The sequence below is a fragment of the Scyliorhinus torazame genome, chromosome 4 (assembly GCF_047496885.1).
Source record: "Scyliorhinus torazame isolate Kashiwa2021f chromosome 4, sScyTor2.1, whole genome shotgun sequence".
In the NCBI taxonomy this organism is placed as follows: Eukaryota; Metazoa; Chordata; class Chondrichthyes; order Carcharhiniformes; family Scyliorhinidae; genus Scyliorhinus; species Scyliorhinus torazame.
In genome coordinates, this window is record NC_092710.1 from 305,045,968 (window position 1) to 305,055,967 (window position 10,000).

At 56.9% G+C, this 10,000-nt stretch overlaps 13 non-coding genes across 13 annotated transcripts in view; all 13 read right to left on the bottom strand.

The window, feature by feature from the left end:
- LOC140412614 (5S ribosomal RNA) overlaps positions 1–85 on the bottom strand; it is a 119-nt gene extending 34 nt beyond the window's left edge. Inside the window, exon 1 of the ribosomal RNA XR_011941803.1 lies at positions 1–85. This exon is cut by the window's left edge and continues 34 nt beyond it. This is a non-coding gene — a ribosomal RNA (5S ribosomal RNA).
- A 694-nt stretch (positions 86–779) lies between these two features.
- On the bottom strand, positions 780–898 carry LOC140412615 (5S ribosomal RNA). The gene has a single exon (XR_011941804.1). It is a non-coding gene; the product is annotated as a 5S ribosomal RNA (ribosomal RNA).
- Positions 899–1,592: 694 nt separating this feature from the next.
- LOC140412616 (5S ribosomal RNA) lies at positions 1,593–1,711 on the bottom strand. Its single transcript, XR_011941805.1, has one exon. It is a non-coding gene; the product is annotated as a 5S ribosomal RNA (ribosomal RNA).
- Positions 1,712–2,405: 694 nt separating this feature from the next.
- LOC140413533 (5S ribosomal RNA) lies at positions 2,406–2,524 on the bottom strand. Its single transcript, XR_011942699.1, has one exon. It is a non-coding gene; the product is annotated as a 5S ribosomal RNA (ribosomal RNA).
- A 694-nt stretch (positions 2,525–3,218) lies between these two features.
- On the bottom strand, positions 3,219–3,337 carry LOC140413534 (5S ribosomal RNA). The gene has a single exon (XR_011942700.1). It is a non-coding gene; the product is annotated as a 5S ribosomal RNA (ribosomal RNA).
- Positions 3,338–4,031: 694 nt separating this feature from the next.
- Positions 4,032–4,150, bottom strand: LOC140412617 (5S ribosomal RNA). The gene has a single exon (XR_011941806.1). It is a non-coding gene; the product is annotated as a 5S ribosomal RNA (ribosomal RNA).
- Positions 4,151–4,844: 694 nt separating this feature from the next.
- On the bottom strand, positions 4,845–4,963 carry LOC140412618 (5S ribosomal RNA). The gene has a single exon (XR_011941807.1). It is a non-coding gene; the product is annotated as a 5S ribosomal RNA (ribosomal RNA).
- A 694-nt stretch (positions 4,964–5,657) lies between these two features.
- On the bottom strand, positions 5,658–5,776 carry LOC140413535 (5S ribosomal RNA). The gene has a single exon (XR_011942701.1). It is a non-coding gene; the product is annotated as a 5S ribosomal RNA (ribosomal RNA).
- Positions 5,777–6,470: 694 nt separating this feature from the next.
- On the bottom strand, positions 6,471–6,589 carry LOC140412620 (5S ribosomal RNA). Its single transcript, XR_011941809.1, has one exon. It is a non-coding gene; the product is annotated as a 5S ribosomal RNA (ribosomal RNA).
- A 690-nt stretch (positions 6,590–7,279) lies between these two features.
- LOC140412621 (5S ribosomal RNA) lies at positions 7,280–7,398 on the bottom strand. The gene has a single exon (XR_011941810.1). It is a non-coding gene; the product is annotated as a 5S ribosomal RNA (ribosomal RNA).
- A 690-nt stretch (positions 7,399–8,088) lies between these two features.
- Positions 8,089–8,207, bottom strand: LOC140412622 (5S ribosomal RNA). The gene has a single exon (XR_011941811.1). It is a non-coding gene; the product is annotated as a 5S ribosomal RNA (ribosomal RNA).
- A 694-nt stretch (positions 8,208–8,901) lies between these two features.
- LOC140413238 (5S ribosomal RNA) lies at positions 8,902–9,020 on the bottom strand. Its single transcript, XR_011942413.1, has one exon. It is a non-coding gene; the product is annotated as a 5S ribosomal RNA (ribosomal RNA).
- A 690-nt stretch (positions 9,021–9,710) lies between these two features.
- LOC140412623 (5S ribosomal RNA) lies at positions 9,711–9,829 on the bottom strand. The gene has a single exon (XR_011941812.1). It is a non-coding gene; the product is annotated as a 5S ribosomal RNA (ribosomal RNA).
- Positions 9,830–10,000: the final 171 nt, after the last annotated feature.

The window sequence follows — 10,000 nt, forward strand, 5'->3', positions numbered from 1 at the left end:
CATCCAAGTACTAACCAGGCCTGAGTCTGCTTAGCTTCCGAGATCAGACGAGATCGGGCGTTTTCAGACTAGTATGGCCGTAGGCATCTGCAGCACCGTCTTCTCGCCTATTCAAGCTGGCCACCCTAGCACCCTCGCCACTTCTTCTTTCCGGTTGTTTTCAATTTTTTCTCTCTCTTTTTCTACTTCTACTTCTACTTCTCCTCCTCTTTCTCTCCTTCTCCTGCTAATTCTAGCCTATATGCCTGATACTCGCTCCCCTTCATGCCATCCCCACCGAGCTCTCTTTTTTCTTCTCCACCTCCTCAAGGAAAACTGCAAGCCCCGCCTACCTCACACCAGCCTGCCGCCTGCACGCTGCTGCCTTTCCACATTGCAACGCTGCGCACTTCTCTCAGCACAGCCAGCACAAGGGTCAGGCAGGCAATGCAAGCCAGCTCTCTCTTCCTTCGCTTTCCACACCAGCCCCAATGCCACAACTTGCATTCATGCGGCGCCTTCAGGCTAGGAGAGAGAACGTCCTGCCGACACACTGGCTTGCGGCCACACGGGCCAGCTGGCGTGCCCATCAAAGTGCAGCACGCCAAGGCACACAACCGTGCTGCGTTGCAAAGGCCCGGCAAAGCTGCAGCAGCTGAATGGCCCGACCAAGCCGCCTGCCTGAGTTGAGCCCGCAGGCAAGTGTTGGGAGGAATGGCGAGGACGCAGAGAGAAGCAAAAGGTTGGCCTGCCTCTGGTGTGGAGAGTGCTTGGCGTGAGCAGTCACTGCTGGCCGCAAAAGCCTACTGCACCTGGTATTCCCAGGCGGTCTCCCATCCAAGTACTAACCAGGCCTGAGTCTGCTTAGCTTCCGAGATCAGACGAGATCGGGCGTTTTCAGACTAGTATGGCCGTAGGCATCTGCAGCACCGTCTTCTCGCCTATTCAAGCTGGCCACCCTAGCACCCTCGCCACTTCTTCTTTCCGGTTGTTTTCAATTTTTTCTCTCTCTTTTTCTACTTCTACTTCTACTTCTCCTCCTCTTTCTCTCCTTCTCCTGCTAATTCTAGCCTATATGCCTGATACTCGCTCCCCTTCATGCCGTCCCCACCTAGCTCTCTTTTTTCTTCTCCACCTCCCCAAGGAAAACTGCAAGCCCCGCCCACCTCACACCAGCCTGCCGCCTGCACGCTGCTGCCTTTCCACATTGCAACGCTGCGCACTTCTCTCAGCACAGCCAGCACAAGGGTCAGGCAGGCAATGCAAGCCAGCTCTCTCTTCCTTCGCTTTCCACACCAGCCCCAATGCCACAACTTGCATTCATGCGGCGCCTTCAGGCTAGGAGAGAGAACGTCCTGCCGACACACTGGCTTGCGGCCACACGGGCCAGCTGGCGTGCCCATCAAAGTGCAGCACGCCAAGGCACCCAACCGTGCTGCGTTGCAAAGGCCCGGCAAAGCTGCAGCAGCTGAATGGCCCGACCAAGCCGCCTGCCTGAGTTGAGCCCGCAGGCAAGTGTTGGGAGGAATGGCGAGGACGCAGAGAGCAGCAAAAGGTTGGCCTGCCTCTGGTGTGGAGAGTGCTTGGCGTGAGCAGTCACTGCTGGCCGCAAAAGCCTACTGCACCTGGTATTCCCAGGCGGTCTCCCATCCAAGTACTAACCAGGCCTGAGTCTGCTTAGCTTCCGAGATCAGACGAGATCGGGCGTTTTCAGACTAGTATGGCCGTAGGCATCTGCAGCACCGTCTTCTCGCCTATTCAAGCTGGCCACCCTAGCACCCTCGCCACTTCTTCTTTCCGGTTGTTTTCAATTTTTTCTCTCTCTTTTTCTACTTCTACTTCTACTTCTCCTCCTCTTTCTCTCCTTCTCCTGCTAATTCTAGCCTATATGCCTGATACTCGCTCCCCTTCATGCCATCCCCACCGAGCTCTCTTTTTTCTTCTCCACCTCCTCAAGGAAAACTGCAAGCCCCGCCTACCTCACACCAGCCTGCCGCCTGCACGCTGCTGCCTTTCCACATTGCAACGCTGCGCACTTCTCTCAGCACAGCCAGCACAAGGGTCAGGCAGGCAATGCAAGCCAGCTCTCTCTTCCTTCGCTTTCCACACCAGCCCCAATGCCACAACTTGCATTCATGCGGCGCCTTCAGGCTAGGAGAGAGAACGTCCTGCCGACACACTGGCTTGCGGCCACACGGGCCAGCTGGCGTGCCCATCAAAGTGCAGCACGCCAAGGCACACAACCGTGCTGCGTTGCAAAGGCCCGGCAAAGCTGCAGCAGCTGAATGGCCCGACCAAGCCGCCTGCCTGAGTTGAGCCCGCAGGCAAGTGTTGGGAGGAATGGCGAGGACGCAGAGAGCAGCAAAAGGTTGGCCTGCCTCTGGTGTGGAGAGTGCTTGGCGTGAGCAGTCACTGCTGGCCGCAAAAGCCTACTGCACCTGGTATTCCCAGGCGGTCTCCCATCCAAGTACTAACCAGGCCTGAGTCTGCTTAGCTTCCGAGATCAGACGAGATCAGGCGTTTTCAGACTAGTATGGCCGTAGGCATCTGCAGCACCGTCTTCTCGCCTATTCAAGCTGGCCACCCTAGCACCCTCGCCACTTCTTCTTTCCGGTTGTTTTCAATTTTTTCTCTCTCTTTTTCTACTTCTACTTCTACTTCTCCTCCTCTTTCTCTCCTTCTCCTGCTAATTCTAGCCTATATGCCTGATACTCGCTCCCCTTCATGCCATCCCCACCGAGCTCTCTTTTTTCTTCTCCACCTCCTCAAGGAAAACTGCAAGCCCCGCCTACCTCACACCAGCCTGCCGCCTGCACGCTGCTGCCTTTCCACATTGCAACGCTGCGCACTTCTCTCAGCACAGCCAGCACAAGGGTCAGGCAGGCAATGCAAGCCAGCTCTCTCTTCCTTCGCTTTCCACACCAGCCCCAATGCCACAACTTGCATTCATGCGGCGCCTTCAGGCTAGGAGAGAGAACGTCCTGCCGACACACTGGCTTGCGGCCACACGGGCCAGCTGGCGTGCCCATCAAAGTGCAGCACGCCAAGGCACACAACCGTGCTGCGTTGCAAAGGCCCGGCAAAGCTGCAGCAGCTGAATGGCCCGACCAAGCCGCCTGCCTGAGTTGAGCCCGCAGGCAAGTGTTGGGAGGAATGGCGAGGACGCAGAGAGCAGCAAAAGGTTGGCCTGCCTCTGGTGTGGAGAGTGCTTGGCGTGAGCAGTCACTGCTGGCCGCAAAAGCCTACTGCACCTGGTATTCCCAGGCGGTCTCCCATCCAAGTACTAACCAGGCCTGAGTCTGCTTAGCTTCCGAGATCAGACGAGATCAGGCGTTTTCAGACTAGTATGGCCGTAGGCATCTGCAGCACCGTCTTCTCGCCTATTCAAGCTGGCCACCCTAGCACCCTCGCCACTTCTTCTTTCCGGTTGTTTTCAATTTTTTCTCTCTCTTTTTCTACTTCTACTTCTACTTCTCCTCCTCTTTCTCTCCTTCTCCTGCTAATTCTAGCCTATATGCCTGATACTCGCTCCCCTTCATGCCATCCCCACCGAGCTCTCTTTTTTCTTCTCCACCTCCTCAAGGAAAACTGCAAGCCCCGCCTACCTCACACCAGCCTGCCGCCTGCACGCTGCTGCCTTTCCACATTGCAACGCTGCGCACTTCTCTCAGCACAGCCAGCACAAGGGTCAGGCAGGCAATGCAAGCCAGCTCTCTCTTCCTTCGCTTTCCACACCAGCCCCAATGCCACAACTTGCATTCATGCGGCGCCTTCAGGCTAGGAGAGAGAACGTCCTGCCGACACACTGGCTTGCGGCCACACGGGCCAGCTGGCGTGCCCATCAAAGTGCAGCACGCCAAGGCACACAACCGTGCTGCGTTGCAAAGGCCCGGCAAAGCTGCAGCAGCTGAATGGCCCGACCAAGCCGCCTGCCTGAGTTGAGCCCGCAGGCAAGTGTTGGGAGGAATGGCGAGGACGCAGAGAGCAGCAAAAGGTTGGCCTGCCTCTGGTGTGGAGAGTGCTTGGCGTGAGCAGTCACTGCTGGCCGCAAAAGCCTACTGCACCTGGTATTCCCAGGCGGTCTCCCATCCAAGTACTAACCAGGCCTGAGTCTGCTTAGCTTCCGAGATCAGACGAGATCGGGCGTTTTCAGACTAGTATGGCCGTAGGCATCTGCAGCACCGTCTTCTCGCCTATTCAAGCTGGCCACCCTAGCACCCTCGCCACTTCTTCTTTCCGGTTGTTTTCAATTTTTTCTCTCTCTTTTTCTACTTCTACTTCTACTTCTCCTCCTCTTTCTCTCCTTCTCCTGCTAATTCTAGCCTATATGCCTGATACTCGCTCCCCTTCATGCCGTCCCCACCTAGCTCTCTTTTTTCTTCTCCACCTCCCCAAGGAAAACTGCAAGCCCCGCCCACCTCACACCAGCCTGCCGCCTGCACGCTGCTGCCTTTCCACATTGCAACGCTGCGCACTTCTCTCAGCACAGCCAGCACAAGGGTCAGGCAGGCAATGCAAGCCAGCTCTCTCTTCCTTCGCTTTCCACACCAGCCCCAATGCCACAACTTGCATTCATGCGGCGCCTTCAGGCTAGGAGAGAGAACGTCCTGCCGACACACTGGCTTGCGGCCACACGGGCCAGCTGGCGTGCCCATCAAAGTGCAGCACGCCAAGGCACCCAACCGTGCTGCGTTGCAAAGGCCCGGCAAAGCTGCAGCAGCTGAATGGCCCGACCAAGCCGCCTGCCTGAGTTGAGCCCGCAGGCAAGTGTTGGGAGGAATGGCGAGGACGCAGAGAGCAGCAAAAGGTTGGCCTGCCTCTGGTGTGGAGAGTGCTTGGCGTGAGCAGTCACTGCTGGCCGCAAAAGCCTACTGCACCTGGTATTCCCAGGCGGTCTCCCATCCAAGTACTAACCAGGCCTGAGTCTGCTTAGCTTCCGAGATCAGACGAGATCGGGCGTTTTCAGACTAGTATGGCCGTAGGCATCTGCAGCACCGTCTTCTCGCCTATTCAAGCTGGCCACCCTAGCACCCTCGCCACTTCTTCTTTCCGGTTGTTTTCAATTTTTTCTCTCTCTTTTTCTACTTCTACTTCTACTTCTCCTCCTCTTTCTCTCCTTCTCCTGCTAATTCTAGCCTATATGCCTGATACTCGCTCCCCTTCATGCCATCCCCACCGAGCTCTCTTTTTTCTTCTCCACCTCCTCAAGGAAAACTGCAAGCCCCGCCTACCTCACACCAGCCTGCCGCCTGCACGCTGCTGCCTTTCCACATTGCAACGCTGCGCACTTCTCTCAGCACAGCCAGCACAAGGGTCAGGCAGGCAATGCAAGCCAGCTCTCTCTTCCTTCGCTTTCCACACCAGCCCCAATGCCACAACTTGCATTCATGCGGCGCCTTCAGGCTAGGAGAGAGAACGTCCTGCCGACACACTGGCTTGCGGCCACACGGGCCAGCTGGCGTGCCCATCAAAGTGCAGCACGCCAAGGCACACAACCGTGCTGCGTTGCAAAGGCCCGGCAAAGCTGCAGCAGCTGAATGGCCCGACCAAGCCGCCTGCCTGAGTTGAGCCCGCAGGCAAGTGTTGGGAGGAATGGCGAGGACGCAGAGAGCAGCAAAAGGTTGGCCTGCCTCTGGTGTGGAGAGTGCTTGGCGTGAGCAGTCACTGCTGGCCGCAAAAGCCTACTGCACCTGGTATTCCCAGGCGGTCTCCCATCCAAGTACTAACCAGGCCTGAGTCTGCTTAGCTTCCGAGATCAGACGAGATCAGGCGTTTTCAGACTAGTATGGCCGTAGGCATCTGCAGCACCGTCTTCTCGCCTATTCAAGCTGGCCACCCTAGCACCCTCGCCACTTCTTCTTTCCGGTTGTTTTCAATTTTTTCTCTCTCTTTTTCTACTTCTACTTCTACTTCTCCTCCTCTTTCTCTCCTTCTCCTGCTAATTCTAGCCTATATGCCTGATACTCGCTCCCCTTCATGCCATCCCCACCGAGCTCTCTTTTTTCTTCTCCACCTCCTCAAGGAAAACTGCAAGCCCCGCCTACCTCACACCAGCCTGCCGCCTGCACGCTGCTGCCTTTCCACATTGCAACGCTGCGCACTTCTCTCAGCACAGCCAGCACAAGGGTCAGGCAGGCAATGCAAGCCAGCTCTCTCTTCCTTCGCTTTCCACACCAGCCCCAATGCCACAACTTGCATTCATGCGGCGCCTTCAGGCTAGGAGAGAGAACGTCCTGCCGACACACTGGCTTGCGGCCACACGGGCCAGCTGGCGTGCCCATCAAAGTGCAGCACGCCAAGGCACACAACCGTGCTGCGTTGCAAAGGCCCGGCAAAGCTGCAGCAGCTGAATGGCCCGACCAAGCCGCCTGCCTGAGTTGAGCCCGCAGGCAAGTGTTGGGAGGAATGGCGAGGACGCAGAGAGCAGCAAAAGGTTGGCCTGCCTCTGGTGTGGAGAGTGCTTGGCGTGAGCAGTCACTGCTGGCCGCAAAAGCCTACTGCACCTGGTATTCCCAGGCGGTCTCCCATCCAAGTACTAACCAGGCCTGAGTCTGCTTAGCTTCCGAGATCAGACGAGATCGGGCGTTTTCAGACTAGTATGGCCGTAGGCATCTGCAGCACCGTCTTCTCGCCTATTCAAGCTGGCCACCCTAGCACCCTCGCCACTTCTTCTTTCCGGTTGTTTTCAATTTTTTCTCTCTCTTTTTCTACTTCTACTTCTACTTCTCCTCCTCTTTCTCTCCTTCTCCTGCTAATTCTAGCCTATATGCCTGATACTCGCTCCCCTTCATGCCGTCCCCACCTAGCTCTCTTTTTTCTTCTCCACCTCCCCAAGGAAAACTGCAAGCCCCGCCCACCTCACACCAGCCTGCCGCCTGCACGCTGCTGCCTTTCCACATTGCAACGCTGCGCACTTCTCTCAGCACAGCCAGCACAAGGGTCAGGCAGGCAATGCAAGCCAGCTCTCTCTTCCTTCGCTTTCCACACCAGCCCCAATGCCACAACTTGCATTCATGCGGCGCCTTCAGGCTAGGAGAACGTCCTGCCGACACACTGGCTTGCGGCCACACGGGCCAGCTGGCGTGCCCATCAAAGTGCAGCACGCCAAGGCACCCAACCGTGCTGCGTTGCAAAGGCCCGGCAAAGCTGCAGCAGCTGAATGGCCCGACCAAGCCGCCTGCCTGAGTTGAGCCCGCAGGCAAGTGTTGGGAGGAATGGCGAGGACGCAGAGAGCAGCAAAAGGTTGGCCTGCCTCTGGTGTGGAGAGTGCTTGGCGTGAGCAGTCACTGCTGGCCGCAAAAGCCTACTGCACCTGGTATTCCCAGGCGGTCTCCCATCCAAGTACTAACCAGGCCTGAGTCTGCTTAGCTTCCGAGATCAGACGAGATCGGGCGTTTTCAGACTAGTATGGCCGTAGGCATCTGCAGCACCGTCTTCTCGCCTATTCAAGCTGGCCACCCTAGCACCCTCGCCACTTCTTCTTTCCGGTTGTTTTCAATTTTTTCTCTCTCTTTTTCTACTTCTACTTCTACTTCTCCTCCTCTTTCTCTCCTTCTCCTGCTAATTCTAGCCTATATGCCTGATACTCGCTCCCCTTCATGCCGTCCCCACCTAGCTCTCTTTTTTCTTCTCCACCTCCCCAAGGAAAACTGCAAGCCCCGCCCACCTCACACCAGCCTGCCGCCTGCACGCTGCTGCCTTTCCACATTGCAACGCTGCGCACTTCTCTCAGCACAGCCAGCACAAGGGTCAGGCAGGCAATGCAAGCCAGCTCTCTCTTCCTTCGCTTTCCACACCAGCCCCAATGCCACAACTTGCATTCATGCGGCGCCTTCAGGCTAGGAGAACGTCCTGCCGACACACTGGCTTGCGGCCACACGGGCCAGCTGGCGGGCCCATCAAAGTGCAGCACGCCAAGGCACCCAACCGTGCTGCGTTGCAAAGGCCCGGCAAAGCTGCAGCAGCTGAATGGCCCGACCAAGCCGCCTGCCTGAGTTGAGCCCGCAGGCAAGTGTTGGGAGGAATGGCGAGGACGCAGAGAGCAGCAAAAGGTTGGCCTGCCTCTGGTGTGGAGAGTGCTTGGCGTGAGCAGTCACTGCTGGCCGCAAAAGCCTACTGCACCTGGTATTCCCAGGCGGTCTCCCATCCAAGTACTAACCAGGCCTGAGTCTGCTTAGCTTCCGAGATCAGACGAGATCGGGCGTTTTCAGACTAGTATGGCCGTAGGCATCTGCAGCACCGTCTTCTCGCCTATTCAAGCTGGCCACCCTAGCACCCTCGCCACTTCTTCTTTCCGGTTGTTTTCAATTTTTTCTCTCTCTTTTTCTACTTCTACTTCTACTTCTCCTCCTCTTTCTCTCCTTCTCCTGCTAATTCTAGCCTATATGCCTGATACTCGCTCCCCTTCATGCCATCTCCACCGAGCTCTCTTTTTTCTTCTCCACCTCCTCAAGGAAAACTGCAAGCCCCGCCTACCTCACACCAGCCTGCCGCCTGCACGCTGCTGCCTTTCCACATTGCAACGCTGCGCACTTCTCTCAGCACAGCCAGCACAAGGGTCAGGCAGGCAATGCAAGCCAGCTCTCTCTTCCTTCGCTTTCCACACCAGCCCCAATGCCACAACTTGCATTCATGCGGCGCCTTCAGGCTAGGAGAGAGAACGTCCTGCCGACACACTGGCTTGCGGCCACACGGGCCAGCTGGCGTGCCCATCAAAGTGCAGCACGCCAAGGCACACAACCGTGCTGCGTTGCAAAGGCCCGGCAAAGCTGCAGCAGCTGAATGGCCCGACCAAGCCGCCTGCCTGAGTTGAGCCCGCAGGCAAGTGTTGGGAGGAATGGCGAGGACGCAGAGAGCAGCAAAAGGTTGGCCTGCCTCTGGTGTGGAGAGTGCTTGGCGTGAGCAGTCACTGCTGGCCGCAAAAGCCTACTGCACCTGGTATTCCCACGCGGTCTCCCATCCAAGTACTAACCAGGCCTGAGTCTGCTTAGCTTCCGAGATCAGACGAGATCGGGCGTTTTCAGACTAGTATGGCCGTAGGCATCTGCAGCACCGTCTTCTCGCCTATTCAAGCTGGCCACCCTAGCACCCTCGCCACTTCTTCTTTCCGGTTGTTTTCAATTTTTTCTCTCTCTTTTTCTACTTCTACTTCTACTTCTCCTCCTCTTTCTCTCCTTCTCCTGCTAATTCTAACCTATATGCCTGATACTCGCTCCCCTTCATGCCGTCCCCACCTAGCTCTCTTTTTTCTTCTCCACCTCCCCAAGGAAAACTGCAAGCCCCGCCCACCTCACACCAGCCTGCCGCCTGCACGCTGCTGCCTTTCCACATTGCAACGCTGCGCACTTCTCTCAGCACAGCCAGCACAAGGGTCAGGCAGGCAATGCAAGCCAGCTCTCTCTTCCTTCGCTTTCCACACCAGCCCCAATGCCACAACTTGCATTCATGCGGCGCCTTCAGGCTAGGAGAACGTCCTGCCGACACACTGGCTTGCGGCCACACGGGCCAGCTGGCGGGCCCATCAAAGTGCAGCACGCCAAGGCACCCAACCGTGCTGCGTTGCAAAGGCCCGGCAAAGCTGCAGCAGCTGAATGGCCCGACCAAGCCGCCTGCCTGAGTTGAGCCCGCAGGCAAGTGTTGGGAGGAATGGCGAGGACGCAGAGAGCAGCAAAAGGTTGGCCTGCCTCTGGTGTGGAGAGTGCTTGGCGTGAGCAGTCACTGCTGGCCGCAAAAGCCTACTGCACCTGGTATTCCCAGGCGGTCTCCCATCCAAGTACTAACCAGGCCTGAGTCTGCTTAGCTTCCGAGATCAGACGAGATCGGGCGTTTTCAGACTAGTATGGCCGTAGGCATCTGCAGCACCGTCTTCTCGCCTATTCAAGCTGGCCACCCTAGCACCCTCGCCACTTCTTCTTTCCGGTTGTTTTCAATTTTTTCTCTCTCTTTTTCTACTTCTACTTCTACTTCTCCTCCTCTTTCTCTCCTTCTCCTGCTAATTCTAGCCTATATGCCTGATACTCGC